Source organism: Oncorhynchus mykiss, chromosome 2 (assembly GCF_057628025.1).
Source record: "Oncorhynchus mykiss isolate SJ-2025 chromosome 2, ASM5762802v1, whole genome shotgun sequence".
Taxonomy (NCBI): Eukaryota; Metazoa; Chordata; class Actinopteri; order Salmoniformes; family Salmonidae; genus Oncorhynchus; species Oncorhynchus mykiss.
The window spans coordinates 73,469,533-73,488,932 of record NC_143023.1 but is presented as its reverse complement, the minus strand read 5'-3'; the positions used below and the strand labels follow the sequence as shown (position 1 = coordinate 73,488,932).

The 19,400-nt window shown below is 41.8% G+C and overlaps 1 protein-coding gene and 1 pseudogene across 3 annotated transcripts in view; both read right to left on the bottom strand.

The window, feature by feature from the left end:
* LOC149985227 (uncharacterized) overlaps positions 1 to 6,634 on the bottom strand; it is a 33,050-nt pseudogene extending 26,416 nt beyond the window's left edge.
* Positions 1 to 19,400, bottom strand: part of LOC110501876 (FERM domain containing 5a) — a 174,633-nt gene that overhangs the window by 107,393 nt on the left and 47,840 nt on the right. The window lies entirely within an intron of this gene.

Here is a 19,400-nt window from a genome sequence, read left to right as displayed (position 1 = left end):
GCTATGGTCACCAGTGAGCTGAGATAATGCGGGGCTTTACCTAGCAAAGACTTATAGATGACCTGTAGCCAGAGGGTTTAGCGACGAATATGAAGCGAGGGCCAGCCAATGAGAGCATACAGGTCGCAGTGGTGGATAGTATATGGGTCTTCGGTGACAAAACGGGTGGCACTGTGACTACATGCAATTTGCTGAGTAGAGTGTTGGAGGCTATTTTGTAAATGACATCGCCGAAGTCAAGGATCGGTGGGATAGTCAGTTTTCCGAGGGTATGTTTGGCAGCATGAATGAAGGAGGCTTTGTTGCGAAATAGATTCTAGATTTATTTTGGATTGGAGATGCTTAATGTCTGGAAGGAGAGTTTACAGTCTAACCAGACACCTAGGTATTTGTAGATGTCCACATATTCTAAGTCAGAATCGTCCAGAGTAGTGATGCTGGATGGACGGGCAGGTGCTGGTTGCGATCGGTTGAAGAGCATGCATTTAGTTTTACTTGCATTTAAGAGCAGTTGGAGGCCACGGAAGGAGAGTTGTATGGCATTGAAGCTCGTCTGGAGGTTAGTTAACACAGTGTCCAAAGAAGGGCCAGAAGTATACAGAATGGTGTCGTCTGCATAGAGGTGGATCAGAGAATCACCAGCAGCTTGACCGACATCATTGATATATACAGAAAAAAGAGTCGGTTCGAGAATTGAACCATGTGGCACCCCCATAGAGACTGTCAGAGGTTCGAACAACAGGCCCTCCGATTTGACACACTGAACTCTGTTTGAGAAGTAGTTGGTGAACCAGGCGAGGCAGTCATTTGAGAAACCAAGGCTGTTGAGTCTGCCGATAAGAATTTGGTGATTGACAGCTGCACAGTACTGTCTCTTATCGATGGAGGTTATGATATTGTTTAGGACCTTGAGCGTGGCTGAGGTGCACCCATGACAAGCTCAGAAACCAGATTGCATAGCGGAGAAGGTACGGTGGGATTCCAAATGGTCGGTGATCTGTTTGTTAACTTGGCTTTCGAAGACCTTAGAGAGGCAGGGTAGGATAGATATAGGTCTGTAACAGTTTGGGTCTAGAGTGTGTCCCACTTTGAAGAGGGGGATGACCGCAGCAGCTTTCCAATCTTTGGGGATCTCAGACGATACGAAAGAGAGGTTGAACAGGCTAGTAATAGGGGTTGCAACAATTTCAGCAGATCATATTAGAAAGAGAGTGTCCAGATTGTCTAGTCCTGCTGATTTGTAAGGCTCCAGCTTTTGCAGCTCTTTCAGAACAACAGCTATCTGGATTTGGGTAAAGGAGAAATGGGGGAGGCTTGGGAAAGTTGTTATGGGGGGTGCAAGGCTGTTGAACAGGGTAGGGGTGGCCAGGTGGAAAGCATGGCCAGCCGTAGAAAAATGCTTATTGAAATTCTCAATTACCGTGGATTTATCAGTGGTGATAGTGTTTCCTAGCCCCAGTGCAGTGGGCAGGTGGGAGGAGGTGCTCTTATTCTCCATGGACTTTACAGTATCCCAGAACTTTTGGGAGTTTGTGCTACAAGATACACATTTCTGTTTAAAAAAGCTAGCCTTTGCTTTCCTAACTGCCTGCGTATATTGGTTCCTAACTTCCCCGAAAAGTTGCATTTCGCGGGGCTATTCAATTCTAATGCAGTATGCCACAGGATGTTTTTTGTGCTGGTCAAGGGCAGTCAGGTCTGGAGTGAACCATGGGCTATATCTGTTCCTGCTTCTACAATTTTTGAATGGGGCATGCTTATTTGAGATTGTGAGGAAAGTACTTTTAAAGAACTACTCGCACAATAAAAATGATCCATTGTCAGACTCAATGCATCTACTTATCGAATAGCAATTGCTGAGCTGAAAGACATACATGTATCCTCTTTCAAAGCAGAGCACATCATTCTAATGGTAAGAGAGGTAAAGCTTTCTGAATTGAAGACGTTCATCTGCATTGAAGATGAGATTTAGTCTTTTGAAAACCTACAGTGGCTTGCGAAATAATTCACCCCTTGGCATTTTTCCTATTTTGTTGCCTTACAACCTGGAATTAAAATGGATTTTTGGGGGGTTTGTATCATTTGATTTACACAACATGCCTACCACTTTGAAGATTGTGAAACAAACAAGAAGTATTACAAAAAACACCGAAAACTTGACTGTGCATAACTATTCTCCGTGCTCGCACACTCTTTTTCAGTTCTGACCATATATTTTCTATGGGATTGAGGTCAGGGCTTTGTGATGGCCACTGCAATACCTTGACTTTGTTGTCCTTAAGCCATTTTTCCACAACTTTGGAAGTATGCTTGGGGTCATTGTCCATTTGGAAGACCCATTTGCGACCAAGCTTTAACGTCCTGACTGATGTCTTGAGATGTTGCTTCAATATATCCACATCATTTTCCTACTTCATGATGCCATCTATTTTGTGAAGTGCACCAGACCCTCCTGCAGCAAAGCATCCCCACAACATGATGCTGCCACCCCCGTGCTTCACGGTTGGGATGGTGTTCTTCGGCCTGCAAGCTTCCCCCTTTTCCCTCCAAACATAACGATGATCATTATGGCCAAACAGTTCTATTTTTGTTTCATCAGACCAGAGGACATTTTTCCAAAAAGTACGATCTTTGTCACCATGTGCAGTTGCAAACCGTAGTCTGGCTTTTTGATGGCAGTTTTGGAGCAGTGACTTCTTCCTTGCTAAGCGGCCTTTCAGGTTATGTCGATATAGGACTCATTTTACTGTGGATATAGATACTTTTGTACCTGTTTCCTCCAGCATCTTCACAAGGTCCTTTGCTGTTGTTCGGGATTGATTTACACTTTTCGCAAGTATGTTAATCTCTAGGAGACAGGAAGCGTCTCCTTCCTGAGCGGTATGACGGCTGCATGGTCCCATACTTACTATTGTTTGTACAGATGAACGTGGTACCTTCAGGAATTTGGAAATTGCTCCCAAGAATGAACCAGACTTGTGGAGGTCTATATTTTTTTCTGATTTCTTTAGATTTTCCTATGATGTCAAGCAAAGAGCCACTGAGTTTGAAGGTAGGCCTTGAAATACATCCACAGGTACACCTCCAATTGACTCAAATGATGTCAATTAGCCGAACAGAAGCTTCTAAAGCAATGACATCATTTTCTGGAATTTTCCAAGCTGTTTAAAGGCACAGTCAAATTAGGGTATGTAGATTTCTGACCCACTGGAATTGTGATACAATGAATTATAAGTGAAATAATCTGTCTGTAAACAATTGTTGGAAAAATGACTTGTTTCATGCACAAAGCAGATGTCCTACCCGACTTGCTAAAACTATAGCTTATTAACAAGAAATTTGTGGAGTGGTTTAAAAACAAGTTTTAATGACTCCAACCTTAGTGTATGTAAACTTCCGACTTCAACTGTATACTGAGATCATGTGACCGATCATGTGACACTTAGATTGCACACATATGGACTTTTTAAAAACTAATTATGTTACTTCTGAAGGTAATTGGTTTCACCAGATCTTATTTAGGGGATTCATAGCAAAGGGGGTGAATACATATTGTCACGTCCTGACCTTAGTTCCTTTTTTATGTCTCTATTTTGGTTTGGTCAGGGCGTGAGTTGGGGTGGGCATTCTATTTTGTTCTGTGTGTTGTATTTCTATGTGTTTGGCCTGGTATGGTTCCCAATCAGAGGCAGCTGTCAATCGTTCTCTGACTGAGAACCATACTTAGGTAGCCTGTTCCCACCTGTGTTTGTGGGTTGTTGTTTCCTGTTTTGTGTTTTTTCACCTTACTGTTTCGTGTTGTTCACGCTCTTTGTTGTTTTTTTTGTCATTCAGTGTTCAGTTTATTTAATTAAATTTACTATGAACACTTACCACGCTGCGTGTTGGTCCGATGATTGCTATTCCTCATCATCAGACGAAGAGGAGAGCCGTTACACATATGCACGCACCACCGTTTTTAAATGTTTTAAATAATTGTTTGAAACAAGTTACTTTTTTCATTTCACTTCATAAATTTGGACTACTTTGTCTATGTGCATTACATGAAATCCAAATAAAAATCCATTTAAATTACAGATTGTAATCGAACAAAATAGGAAAAACACCAAGAAGGATTAATAATTTTGCAAGGCACTGTATGTCCTCAGATGGCTGCTTTGCTTTCCATTATTTGTTTCTGCGGTGCAAACTCGGCTGTGCAAACATTTTCACCAAATATATGGTATTATTAATCTAGGCTATTTATTAAATGAAATTACACTTTTTCAATTTCAGCTAACCTGGAGTTTTTGTCCACAATGTGAATCACATCAAACTAACATACAGCACGTAATGAGTGTTGTTCACACAAAGATCTTTCAAACATACCCTGGTGGACAGAATTTTATCCATGAAATCGACACAGACATAAGGGCAAATCTTATAAAACATGTAGGGAAAAGGGGAAAGTGACACTGAAACAACCTTAAAGGGAGGCAAGCTAGCCTAAACTCTACTTCTGGACCACGGTATCTGTCCCTTCACATGACACTATAATCCTGCATCCACTATGGTTAGTACACAACTCAGAGAGGCAGCCAGTGACACTGTGAGATAGTGGCACGACAGACATGCTTGACAAGAGTTTCCAGTGACATGGAATCCAGTCACACAGGCAGATTAGAACAGAAAGCTGTGCTGTACCAATCTGCTGTACATCCACCTGAGTAGTAGGAGAGGGCCCCCTGGGAGCATGATGCCTCTGCGGTATGGTTAACCCTTCTCTAAGGTTAACCGCTGAGAACTACGATTGCCTCCTCAACAGAGTCGTACTTAATTGGTTGGTGAACTTAATTAAAAGTGGGTTATTTTGAGACCAATCTTATTATAGAGCTAATATAATTTATGCCTCTTAAAATAGAAGGCAAAAAAGGGTAGTAAAAATGTATCTTTCTAAAGGCAATTCCAATAATTATTTTAGGAGATTTTCAATTCATTGGCATAGGGCAGAAGTTACAGTGCCTACCTTAAAATATACAGATCTAAAATGTATAGGCTACCCTGTGCACTCCCATAAAAGCGTGTTTGACATTTGCCTGTCAAGAGACCCAGTGGGACACAGAGACTCAGAGAGAGGATGACCCAGGGGTGCTGAGCAGGTGGGAAGAGACTCATCATCACCTTCACGAGACTGAGTGTCCTCCTGTCTCAAACAGAACCAATCCAACAAGCACACTCTGTCATGTGACTCCAGAGCTATGCTCTTCCCACCAGAGGAGCTAAGACATTTCCAAAACAATCAGTGGAACCCTGACCACTCCTGTGATAGGCCGGGCACAGTGAACGCTGACCAGGTCGCTAGGTGTACGGTGTTTCCTCCGACACATGCTGCTGGCTTCCGGGTTGGATGCGCGCTGTGTTAAGAAGCAGTGCGGCTTGGTTGGGTTGTGTTTCGGAGGACGCATGGCTCTCGACCTTCGCCTCTCCCGAGTCCGTACGGGAGTTGCAGCGATGAGACAAGACAGTAACTACTAACAATTGGATTCCACGAAAAGGGGGTAAAAAAAATAGAACTGTTTGGCCATAATGACCATTGCTATATTTGGAGGAAAAGGGGGAGGCTTGCAAGCCAAATAACACCGTCCCAACCATGAAGCACAGGGGTGGCAGCATCACGTTTTGGAGGTGCTTTGCTGCAGGAGGGTCTGGTGCACTTCACAAAATAGATGGCATCACGAGGGAGGAAAATTATGTGGATATATTGAAGCAACATCTCAAGACATCAGTCAGGAAGTTAAAGCTTGGTCGCAAACGGGTCTTTCAAATGGATAATGACCACAATCAAACTTCCAAAATTGTGGCTAAATGGCTTAAGGACAACAAAGTCAAGGTATTGGAGTGGCCATCACAAAGCCCTGAATTTGTGGGCAGAACTAAAAAAGCATATGCGAGCAAGGATGCCTACAAACCTGACTCAGTTGCACCAGCTCTGTCAGGAGGAATGGGCCAAAATTCACCCAACTCATTGTGGGATGTTTGTGGAAGGCTTTCAGAAACGTTTGACCCAAGTTAAAAAAATGTAAGGCAATGCTACCAAATACGAATTGCGTGTATGTAAACTTCTGACCCACTGAGAATGTGATGAAAGAAATAAAAGCTGAAAAAAATCATTCTCTCTACTATTATTCTGACATTTCACATTCTTAAAATAAAGTGGTGATCCTAACTGACCTAAGACAGGACATTTTTACTCTGATTAAATGTCAGGAATGGTGAAAAATTGAGTTTAAATGTAGTTGGCTAAGGTGTATGTAAACATCCGACTTCAACTGTACATGTGAAGATGCAGATTAACTGTGACATTCAAGGCACAGTGGCAAGGACTGCATCCCCATATGAACAAAAATTTGTCATGATGATCATAATCATCATATCAGAGGGACAACTGCTAAAACCTGTGTTTATTTCCAACCAACACAACCACTGACATCTGCATTTGCACATATAAAGTAACTCATTATTCCTTTCCAAATGAGTTTTGAATCTCTAATTTTTTCTTGGAGTGGGTCTAATCTTACATTCTTAATTACGTCTGTGCATCGGCAGCTGTGTCAGCCCCTCCATCTGCCTCAGGAGGGATGGAGAGCCGCAACATCCACTCCAATGGATGTAATGAGATTCTGTGGCTGCAGCTCCACAGTCCAAACACACTGGAGTGGAGGCGAGGGATTAGAGATGTGACACTCAACTAATAAACCTAAGCTCTTCCAGATAGAGAGCTGCTCTGTGTCATCTGTCCCTGTCTGGTTCATCATCATCAACACTCAGCAAAAGGCTCTGGCTAAAATTTGCATTGGGCCAAGTCAGGGCTTACTCTATGTTTGCAGTTGAAAGCTATGATTCCTTGCTGATGAAGATATACAGAGAAAATGAGACATGGGAAGTCAATACCCTGTCAGATACATCATACACAGCTATTGCCTTACTCTTACTAAATAGGAGGATTCACAGTCTTACTGGAACAAGAGAGACATCTCTTTACATTACAATACCTACCCAAACAGAACAATTATATGGACTTCTAAAGCTTGAGGACAAATTCAACTGAGCGACTCTTCAAAAGCAATGCTTATCCCTCTTGTTTTTTTTATCTGCCTGTGAACCAGTTGGTTAAACCTGTGAAATAGCCTAACGAGAATTATTGCAGTATGTCTCTTTTAATAAAGCTTTCAACAAATCCCATCTGCTTCAGTTTACTGACTTTGTACGAGTCAACTGTAAAAAGTCTATAACTAATATAGCCTTTCACATAGAATTAGGCACACACATGTTCACTGGCAAAGATAAAGGAACTCCTCATTAGAGGCCCAGGGTCCCCATGTCTGTTTATGCCCCCATAATGTATGGCAGTCTCTATGGGGGTGCCTCAGGGTTCAATTCTTGGACCGACTCTCTTCTCTGTATACATCAATGATGTCGCTCTTGCTGCTGGTGAGTCTCTGATCCACCTCTATGCAGACGACACCATTCTGTATACTTCTGGCCCTTCTTTGGACACTGTGTTAAAACCTCTTAGAGCTCTAGGGGCGCTATTTCATTTTTGGATAAAAAACGTTCCCGTTTTAAGCGCGATATTTTGTCACGAAAAGATGCTCGACTATGCATATTCTTGACAGTTTTGGAAAGAAAACACTCTGAAGTTTCAGAATCTGCAAAGATTTTGTCTGTAAGTGCCCCAGAACTCATTCTACAGGCGAAACCAAGATGATGCATCACCCAGGAATTAGCAGAATTTCTGAAGCTCTGTTTTTCCATTCTCTCCTTATATGGCTGTGATTGCGCAAGGAATGAGCCTACACTTTCTGTCGTTCGCCCAAGGTCTTAGCAGCATTGTGACGTATTTGTAGGCATATCATTGGAAGATTGGCCATAAGAGACTACATTTTCCAGAGGTCCGCCCGGTGTCCTTTGTCTAAATTTGTGCGTAATCTTCAGGTGCGGGCATTTTCTCCTGGGATTCAGGAGAGAAAGCATGTGTCCAAGAACGATGTATCAATGAAGAGATATGTGAAAAACACCTTGAGGATTGATTCTAAACAACGTTTGCCATGTTTTCAGTCGATATTATGGAGTTAATTTGGAAAAAAGTTTGCGTTTTGAGGACTGAATTTATGGATTTTTTTTGGTAGCCAAATGTGATGTATAAAACGGAGCTATTTCTAATACACAAGGAATCTTTTTGGAAAAACTGAGCATCTGCTATCTAACTGAGAGTATCCTCATTGAAAACATCAGAAGTTCTTCAAAGGTAAATGATTTTATTTGAAGGCTTTTATGTTTTTGTTAATGTTGCGTGCTGGATGCTAATGCTAATGCTAACGCTAAATGCTAACGCGAAATGCTAACTCTAGCTAGCTACTTTTACACAAATGATTGTTTTCCTATGGTTGAGAAGCATATTTTGAAAATCTGAGATGACAGTGTTGTTTACAAAAGGCTAAGCTTGAGAGATGGCATATTTATTTCATTTCATTTGCGATTTTCATAAATAGTTAACGTTGTGTTATGCTAATGAGCTTGCTGATAGATTTACACAATCCTGGATACAGGGGTTTTTTCATAGCTAAACGTGACGCAGAAAACGGAGCGATTTGTCCTAAACAAATAATCTTTCAGGAAAAACTGAACATTTGCTATCTGAGAGTCTCCTCATTGAAAACATCTGAAGTTCTTCAAAGGTAAATTATTTTTTTGAATGCTTTTCTGTTTTTTTGTGTAAATGTTGCCAGCTGAATGCTAATGCTAAATGCTACGTTAGCCATCAATACTGTTACACAAATGCTTGTTTTGCAATGGTTGAGAAGCATATTTTGAAAATCTGAGATGACAGTGTTGTTAACAAAAGGCTAAGCTTGAGAGCTAGCATATTTATTTCATTTCATTTGCGATTTTCATGAATAGTTAACGTTGCGTTATGGTAATGAGCTTGAGTCTGTATTCACGAACCCGGATCCGGGATGGGGAGATCAGAAAGGTTAACAACCCTCCAGACGAGCTTCAATGCCATACAACTCTCCTTCCGTGGCCTCCAATTGCTCTTAAATACAAGTAAAACTAAATGCATGCTCTTCAACCGATCGCTGCCTGCACCTGCCCGCCCATCCAACATCACTACTCTGGATGATTCTGAATATGTGGACAACTACAAATACCTAGGTGTCTGGTTAGACTGTAAACTCTCCTTCCAGACTCACATCAAACATCTCCAATCCAAAGTTAAATCTAGAATTGGCTTCCTATTTTGCAACAAAGCATCCTTTACTCATCCTGCCAAACATACCCTTGTAAAACTGGCCATCCTACCGATCCTCGACTTTGGTGATGTCATTTACAATATAGGCTCCAATACCTTACTGAATAAATTTGATGCTGTCTATCACAGTGCCATCCGTTTTGTCACCAAAGCCCCATATAGTACCCACCACTGCGACCTGTATGTGCTCGTTGGCTGGCCCTCGCTTCATACTCGTCGCCAAACCCACTGGCTCCAGGTCATCTACAAGACCCTGCTAGGTAAAGTCCCCCCTTATCTCAGCTCGCTGGTCACCATAGCAGCACCCACTTGTAACACGCGCTCCAGCAGGTATATCTCTCTGGTCACCCCCAAAACAAATTCTTCCTTTGGCCTCCTTCCACTTCTCTGCTTCCAATGACTGAAACGAACTGCAAAAATCTCTGCAACTGGAAACACTTATCTCCCTCACTAGCTTTAAGCACCAGCTGTCAGAGCAGCTCACAGATTACTGCACCTGTACATAGCCCATCTATAATTTAGCTCAAACAACTACCTCTCCCCCTACTGTATTTATTTATTTATTTTGCTCCTTTGCACCCCATTATTTCTATCTCTACTTTGCACATTCTTCCACTGCAAATCAACCATTCCAGTGTTTTACTTGCTATATTGTATTTACTTCTCCACCATGGCCTTTACCTCCCTTATTTCACCTCATTTGCTCACATTGTATATAGACTTATTTTTCTACTGTATTATTGACTGTGTGTTTGTTTTACTCCATGTGTAACCCTGTGTTGTTGTATGTGTCAAACTGCTTTGCTTTATCTTGGCCAGGTCGCAATTGTAAATGAGAACTTGTTCTCAACTTGCCTACCTGGTTAAATAAAGGTGAAATTAAAATAAAATAAAGTGTTCTTAGTTCTGTTCAGAATGTAAAGTTTTATGCCCCCATAATGTTCTCAGTTCAGTTCAGTTCAGAATGTTAATTCCAAAACAAGACTCCATTTGTGGACAAAGAGTTAACCGTATTGAGGTATTCAGAGGCTGTGAATGTGTTTGCATGTAAAGGTGACACAAGGACACCTGATCACCTGAGATTGTGACAATACAAGAGTGACTGAATCAGGCCAATGGAGTTGAGCGACAGGAGGGCAGGGAAGCAGTTATCTGACAGGTAGTGGATGTGACATCAGTTGAGAAGACTGAGGTGAGTACAGGTGAATCCAGGTCCAGGTAGCCCTAGTTGGCCTTCGTTAGTCACCAACACAGCAGCCTGCCAGCACGGGCCCCTGGAGCTTCTCAGGAAATCAGAGTAGGGTTAGAATGTACACCACACCAGGTCCTCGATTCCACTGGAGCTCCAAGGGGCCCTTCTCTGGTAAGGTCCATAACTAAACTTCTGAAGTAATTTTGTTATCTGATGGGGTAGTTAACTCACAGTATACCTCCCTTTGTGATCTTTGCTTCCCTCTTGTTCTCAAGACTACAGAGAGGAATGTGACTCTCTCAAATCAATGATCACACTGAGCATGCTTGATGCATTGCTGCAGTCACTTGGGTGGATTGTTCAGCTATGCCTCCGTGCCCTTTCCTGAGATGGGCCAAGCAGGGAGGGAAATCAAACAGTGAAATCAGCCTGGCTGGTCGAGGGTTATACAAAGCAGCAACAAGGCAACGTGGAAATGCCGGCTCACTTCACAGGAAGCAGCCAAGAGGAACAGATTGCTTCATGGTTATAGAGGAAAGGGCCTGAAAGGGGGCTTTGTTTCCCCCGGGACAAGCGGGAGTCGCCTGGTTTGGCTGCACTGGCCTGGGCTGCATATGGTCAGTCAGACTGGGACTCTCTCTGACTGGGTGCTGTGGGTGGGAGGATCTGCTTTCCAATTCAGGCCCTTGACCCCATCTTTCCAACCTCCTCTCAGCCTCTCAGCCAGGAGGCTGTGGAAGCTATGATGTCATGTAGTTCTGCAGAGTGGGGAGCCTCACTGGTTTGTCTCTGCACAGTGAACTGCACAGAGAGTCCTGGAATTCAGGAAAAGTAAAACGGATCATTTCACCTCTTTAAAAAAAATCTTATTAAAGGCCTAGTGCAGTCAAAAACGTGATTCTCCCCATGTTGAATATATATTTCCACAATATGAGGTTGTAATAATACTGTGAAATTGTGAAAATGTGGATAATGCCGTTTTAGTGTAAGAGCTGTTTGAAAAGACCGCCTGACATTTCATGCTGTTCTGGTGGAATGGAGTTTTGGCCTTCCATGGTGACATCCACATGCGGTAAATTAGTTAACAGACCAATAAGAAAGATTTCCAAACCACTCTGCCAATAACAGCTAAATTGACCTTTGCTTGAGAAATGGACCTTTAATTAGAAGCTATTTTTGTTTATTTTTTACCATTTTAGTTGAAAACAATCACAGTAAGGTACTTAATTGCTACCCAGAAATGATTTGATATTGAGATATAAGTGGCTGCATTGGACTTTTCAAGTATTTTTGGAAACATGTTGCTATTTCAAGATATAAATGTTATCCTATTTCTTTTCTACTTATTATAAATGTATTTATTTTTATAAGATTTTATTAAACTTTTCAAACAATATAAACATACACAGACAAAAAACAGACAGACTGTAACGGTTTTCTTGTGTCGAAGGAGAAAACTGAAGATGAACACATAACCAAAACAACAAAGTGAAAACCCGAAAACAGTCCCGTGTGGCACAAACACTAACACAGGAAACAACAAAACCCAACACCAAACTGGCTACCTAAATATGGTTCCCAATCAGAGACAATGACTAACACCTGCCTCTGATTGAGAACCATATCAGGCCAAACACAGAAACAGACAAACTAGACACACAACATAGAATGCCCACTCAGATCACACCCTGACCAAACAAAACATAGAAACATACAAAGCAAACTATGGTCAGGGTGTTACACAGACTCACACAATCATCAACAACATCACACCTTAAACAGATCCACATGCTCCCGCCTCCTCCATCTCCAGGACCTGCAGGACTCTATTCGACATGACCTCAAACTGCACCACTAAGCCCTTCTCTGTCACCCACACCCTTTCAATATTCAAATAATAATGCATTTGATTCTTCCACCGTCCCAACGATGGAGGATCACTTGAGTTCCAGTTTTTAAGCAAATGTTTTTTCTAAATTATTGATGTGAAAAGTACAGTCCTACCCAGTGGAAATCTCGCCGCACACTCATATGCCATGTATTGAAATATGCAGATAGATGGATTAAAAGTAAATGTATATTGTTATTATTATCAATTAATAATTTGATAATTTTTTGCTTAATTTCATTCTGTGGGTCTGCTAATATGGTACCCGTGGTGCCCCAGAAAGCATGGACTTGTCCCATCGCCAACCACTCTGGAGAATCCTCGGGAATCAATTAGCCTTGCAGTTCTATAAACAGAAAGTCATTACCTGGAAGTCTAAGGGGGGGATTCTTAATTCTATCAATCCAGTCAAAAATGTCCAACATTCAGACGGTTTCATGAGGTTGTGGTACAAGACCACTTTAAAAACATTGTTTTCCAACATATAATATATACTGAACAAAAATAAACACATGTCAAGTGTCCACCTGACAGGTATGGAATATCAAGAAGCTTATTAAACAGCCTGATCACTACACAGGTGCATCATGTGCTGGGGACAATAAAAGGTCACTCTAAAATGTGCAGTTTTGTCACAACACAGTGTCACAGATGTCTCAAGTTTTGAGGGAACTTGCAATAGGCAAGCTGACTGCAGGAATGTCCACCAGAGCTGTTGCCAGATAATTTAATGTTAATTTATCTACCTTAAGCTGCCTCCAATGTCGTTTTAGAGAATTTGGCAGAACATCCAACCGGCCTCACAACCGCAGACCACGTGTAACCATGCCAGTCCAGGACCTCCACATCTGGCTTCTTCACCTGCTGGATCATCTGAGAACAGCCATCCGGACAGCTGATTAAACTGTGGTTTTGCACAACCGAAGAATTTCTGCACAAACTATCAGAAACTGTCTCAGGGATATAATCTGAGTGCTTGTCGTCCTCACCTTGACCTTACTGCAGATCGTATCCGACTTCAGTGGGCAAATGCTCACTTTTGATGGCCACTGGCACGCTGGAGAAGTGTGCTCTTCACAGCTTAATTGCACTTTCAACTGTATCGGGCAGATGCCCCTAAATCAAAGTCAGCACACTAGAGCAAATAAAATATACATTTACATAAACACTATTTCGGTGTGATGCTGTTAGAAATCATTGATGTGATTCCAGCCTTGTTGGACAATGGAATCAACATTTAGCTCATCATTTAGCTCACCCACTGGCTCCAGGTCATCTATAAGTCTATGCTAGGTAAAGCTCCGCCTTATCTCAGCTCACTGGTCACGATAACAACACTCACCCGTAGCACGCGCTCCAGCAGGTATATCTCACTGGTCATCCCCAAAGCCAACACCTGCTTTGGCCGCCTTTCCTTCCTTCCTTTGGCCGCCTTTTCGTTCTCTGCTGTCAGTGACTGGAACGAATTGCAAAAATCGCTGAAGCTGGAGACTTACATTTCCCTCACTAACTTTAAACATCAGCTATGCAGCTAACCAATCGCCAATCGCACATAGTCCATCTGTAAATAGCCCACCCAATCTACCTACCTCATCCCCATATTGTTTTTATTTACTCTTCTGCTCTTTTGCACACCAGTTTCACTACTTGCACATCATCATCTGCTCATCTATCACTCCAATGTTAATCTGCTAAATTGTCATTACTTTGCTACTATGGCCTATTTATTGCCTTACCTCCTTACACCATTTGCACACACTGTATATATATATTTTTTATATTGTGTTAATGACTGTACGCTTGTTTATTCCATGTGCAACTCTGTGTTGTTGTTTGTGTCGCACTGCTTTGCTTTATCTTGGCCAGGTTGCAGTTGTAAATGAGAACTTGTTCTCAACTAGCTTACCTGGTTAAATAAAGGTGAAATAAAAATAAAATTATATGAGAGATTATAGTATGAAACAAGGTATTTTATTGACTTTCCATAATGTACCCATGAACAAAAGATTCACAGGATGACTACATCATTAGAGGGTAATAAAGGTCCATCGCCCTTTTTTAGATGGAAGTCAGAAGGTAATACTGACAGTTCAGGTCTACCCACCGAGAAAATGTTCCACTCCACCCTGAGAAATTGAGAGGCAGAGTTAGATACAGGGAGAGTTCAATATGGGGAGAGTTAGAGATGGAAGAGTTAGAGACAAGGAGAGTGATCTGAGATGCATGAGTTCGAGCTGAGGTGCATGAGTTCCCTTCACCATCTTAACTCAGTAAATTTAAAAATGTTGCATTTTCATACCTTTCACCGCTGCATGCTGACATGATAGACAGATTTATTTAGGGTAGGGACAGGACAGGGTGCAGCCTCCAGGATCTGTCAGAACTCTCACTATCTCTCATAGCAAGGTTAGGGTTCACATTTACATCTGTGCTCAGCTCAGTGTTGCTCGGAAATAGCTTCAAATGGTCTCTATCATCCTTCAATCTGTCCACTCAGCACTAAGTGCTCTTCTATACAGTCCCATAGGTTCTCTCTCAGGTTGTCATGGATGGCCACTTAAATGACATATGGATAGTGAGGGGTTCAGTCAAGCAGTAAGGTTGTCCTGTCCACAAGGTTAAACTTAGGCTGCCTTTACACAGGCAGCCCAATTCGGATCTTTTTCAAAACTAATTGGTATTTTGCCCAATGATATTTTTCAGAGCTGATCTGATTGGTCAAAAGACCAATTAGTGAAAAAAATATCAGAATTGGGCTGCCTGTGTAAATGCAGCCTGAGCTGCTCATTGCTGCACATATAATACCCCCTCTACCTGAATGTCTTCAGAGGAAAGTCTGTTTAGCTTCACCATAAGGAATATCAAATTCAATGAAGGGGAGCCTTTGAGCGCAGTCTTTCCCAACCCACAGAAACAAGCCTGCTAGTAAATCTGGTTTAATCCTGCCAAATGAGGCTCTTGCTTCCATTGAACTTTCCTGTTACATTCCTTCTTGACAAATACTTCTAATCAAATCTTAATCCCTGCTCTGGGCTGGAAGGAGAAGCTCAAATATGATATGAGTCATTGGAGGCCTGTTTCTGTTTCTGAATGATCTACAGTAGAGTATATCACCACTCATTCATGTTTAATGATTTGAATTCTATTGTCGGAAACCAAGGAACAACAATTCCACCCCATGAGCACAAACCTTGCCAGACGACTCTGTACTCTGCAATATCCCTCTTGCCATTCATAAGCCTACAGTAGATGTATTAGTTGTTACATCATGATACACATACTGTATCTGTGCTGTGAAGAGTCAGACACGGCCAGAGAAATCGGGCCATATGGATTTGTTTGGTTCACTGAAGCAGCAGTTAGAGTAGATTAGAACACACCCTTGCATGCACCTACACATGCACACACTCAAACACAGAAACATTCTCACACACACAGGCCCCACACACACACAGCGCCCCCCCATCACACACACCCCCACACACAGTCTGTCTGCAAGGAGGTGGACCACTGCTGGCCCAGTGACATGAACAGATCATTTAAGGCCTAACCTCCCCCAGACAAGAGCCAAACTAGGCTACAGACTAAGGAGGCCTCTCTCAAGTACTTCCATGATGCCTATAACACCAGTTATAATTTGCAGGGGACAATTAACCGACAGGCAATATCACACACAATTAGGAGAACAACACTATGTTTACTGTTAACATCCCCAGAGAACACACACCCATGTCAAGATTGAGGTCTTTAAGATTGAAGAATCCAATAACCAATCTGCCAGCATATCAGGAACAGGAACACCGTATAACAGAAAAAGATCCACAGCAACCAAACCAGAGAGTAGTAGGGACACTGGTCTTTCACCGTTTTCCAGAATTCTATACCATTTTACAGAGGCCAATTCATGAAAGAATTGCTCATTAAAGTTTTTTAGCAAGCGTCTATGACAAATCTGGACAGGTCTTTTAACTGGGCAGCCATTACGAACACAGGCTGTAAAACAGTGATCACTAAGGTCATTACAGAAAACACCAGACTGATACCTATCAGGACTATTTGTGAGGATAACATCAAGGGGAGTAGGGTACTGGCCAGTGATGATGGTTGACCATAACACCCAGCAACAGTCAACAAAGAGCTCATTGAAAGCTTAATGCTTAAAACCAGCAAATCAAATTGTTTGGGGACAGACTTGGTAGAGACAACAGAGCACTGAAGGTGTTCCTTGGTAAAGATTGCCACTCCACCACCTTTGGAAGAGCTGTCTTGCCAAAAAAGGTTACAACCAGAAAGGTTAACATCAGTGTTCAAAACTCTCTTTCTTAACCACTTCTCAGTAATGACCAACACATCTGGATTGGAGCTGTGAACCCAAACTTTAAATTGATGAAAATATTATGGATTATTTGAGATAATAAGCTCAAAGTGCAAATAATCCATAATATTATGGATTATTTGAGATTATAAACTTCTAGTGCAAAAAAAACTGACTTTTACGAGAGCAGAAATCAGTAAAGCAGAAATTGGAGCACAAGTCAGAATTGGGGCTAGCAACAGTAGATGGTCCAGGGTGTTCGTGCGCATTTCCAGATATCATCAGCAGTAATACAATCAGGGCACGGCATAGGACAGGGAGAGCTCTGCCGTGTTGATTTTTATGACATTTGAATGTGCAACAGAAAGGGTAACAAGATCACATTGTATAGCGATTTCATCAGGTAACATCATTACAAAGCCGCTGAGAGGTGGTTAAAATAGGATGGGAAGCCAAGAGTCCATGTACCTAATAGAGAGTCAGAGTCGCGAGTGTGGGAGCAAACAATGTCTGTCCCACGGTCAGGTAAACGAGTAAGTTCAGTCAACAAAGCACGCAGGAGTCATGGGACAAATAGCATAAAGCACAAGAAAAAAATCAAACGACTTGGGGCTAGCCATTGTAAATTCAAAGAGTCACTCGCCCCAACAAGATAACTTGAGAGAGTAGTTCTCTATGAGTCCAGTAGGCTATTAAAGTCTGAGATAAAATAAAATAAATAGTAGACCTATACTAGTTAAAGTGTTTCTGAGTAAGCTCACATGATAAGCTTCACAAGTTAATTAGCCTACATAAAATTCAGATCAGTCCAAAGTCTGCGGTGTGTGTGTATGTTTGTGTGTGCTGGAGGCGAGGGACAGCTCGGGAGAGAGGGGGGTTGTGGCGGGGGTACCTGTACCAGACAGGGATACAGGCAAGGTCAGACGGGTAACAGATCACCAGGTGAGATCAGCAGTGCAGCAGGCAAGGAGAATAGGTGTCACACCCGCTTGGGAGAAGCTTTTTTTGGGAGGCTGAGTAGGAGGTGTTCAACCTTACCCGACATGTGCGTGGTATAGCAGATAAAAACGTCCGAAGCGAAAAGCTTGTTGAAAAACCATGGTCAAATTGTCTTGAGTTTCAATTATTGCCAGACATTCAGGCCATCAAACATCAATAGCTCATGAACGATTTCCTGAGATGTGGATATTCTACACACAACAGACCAGAATGTGCATCAAGCCCAGTAGAGGGTCTCAGTAGAGGGTCTCAGTAGAGGGTCTCAGGGCATCTCAGGGCACTGAGTCAATAAGTATTCAACCCCTTTCTTATGGCAAGCCTAAATAAGTTCAGGAGTAAAATAATTGCTTAACAAGTCACATAATAAGTTGCATGAACTCACTCTGTGTACAATAATAGTATTTAACATGATTTTTGAATGACTACCTCATCTCTGTACCCCACACATACTGTACGGTCCCTCAGTCGAGCAATGAATTTCAAACAAAGATTCAACCATGGTAGATGGTTAAAAATGGTTAAAAATAAAAAAGCATACATTGAATATCCCTTTGACCATGGTGAAGTTATTAATTACACTTTAGATGGTGTACTCTATCAATACACCCAGTCACTAGAAAGATACAGGTGTCCTTCCTAACACAGTTGCCGGAGAGTAAGGAAATCTCTCAGGGATTATGCAATGAAAATCTACTGCAAGACTTGAAAATAGCTGTCTAGCAATGATCAACAACCAATTTAACCGTGCTTGAAGAATTTTTTAAATAATAATGTGCAAACATTGTACAATCCAGATGTGCAATGCGCTTAGAGACTTACCCAGAAAGACTCACAGCTGTAATTGCTAACAAAGGTGATTCTAACATGTATTGACTCGGAGGTGTGAATACTTATGCAAATTAGATATTTCTGTTTTTCATTCTCAATAAATGTGCAAAAACTTCTTTAAAAAAATCTTTTCACTTTGTCATTATGGGGTATTGTGTGTAGTTATGTGAGAGAAAAAACACATATTTCATCCATTTGGAATTCAGGCTGTAACACAACAAAATGTGGAATAAGTCAAGGTTATGAATACTTTCTGAATGTGCATGTGTCAGAATGAAAAACAACACCACCAGTACAGTAGCAGTCACAACCATACATAAGAAGGGAAGTAGAGCAGAGCAATCTGCCATGTGCTGTCCTGGGGGAAGAATACAATGTTCAGCACGGATATCATAATAAAAATAAAGAAACATAATCTTCCCACTATGAATGGGACAGAAGAAACATGCTGATGTCAAACAAGTCAGGAGGGAGAGCACATTTTTTGAGGTTGTACTGCATGTGATGCTGACAGTCAGTGCTTTGGGAGGAAGGGGACCCTGCTCTGTAAGTACCGCACTATAATATTAAAAGCAGCACAGATTGGACGTAAAGCAAATATTATCCTGTTCATTTGCAGTGTATATTGATAACTTTGAGAAAATGTCCATAATTAACCACCCCAAAAAGACAGGGAGCATCCTTTTTCTACACAAATTGTCTCCTTAGACGCAGACATAAACATTTTATGTATGGGAGGGCTATCAGCATTCTAGTAATGCTCTGAAACGTCTCCATACCAAGGCTGACGGCCTGATTGAAGTATCAACAAAGGCATGCAGCGCCTCTGTTGATGCACTGAGACAGACTGACATAAGAGAGATTTGTCTATTATTGGGTTATTAGA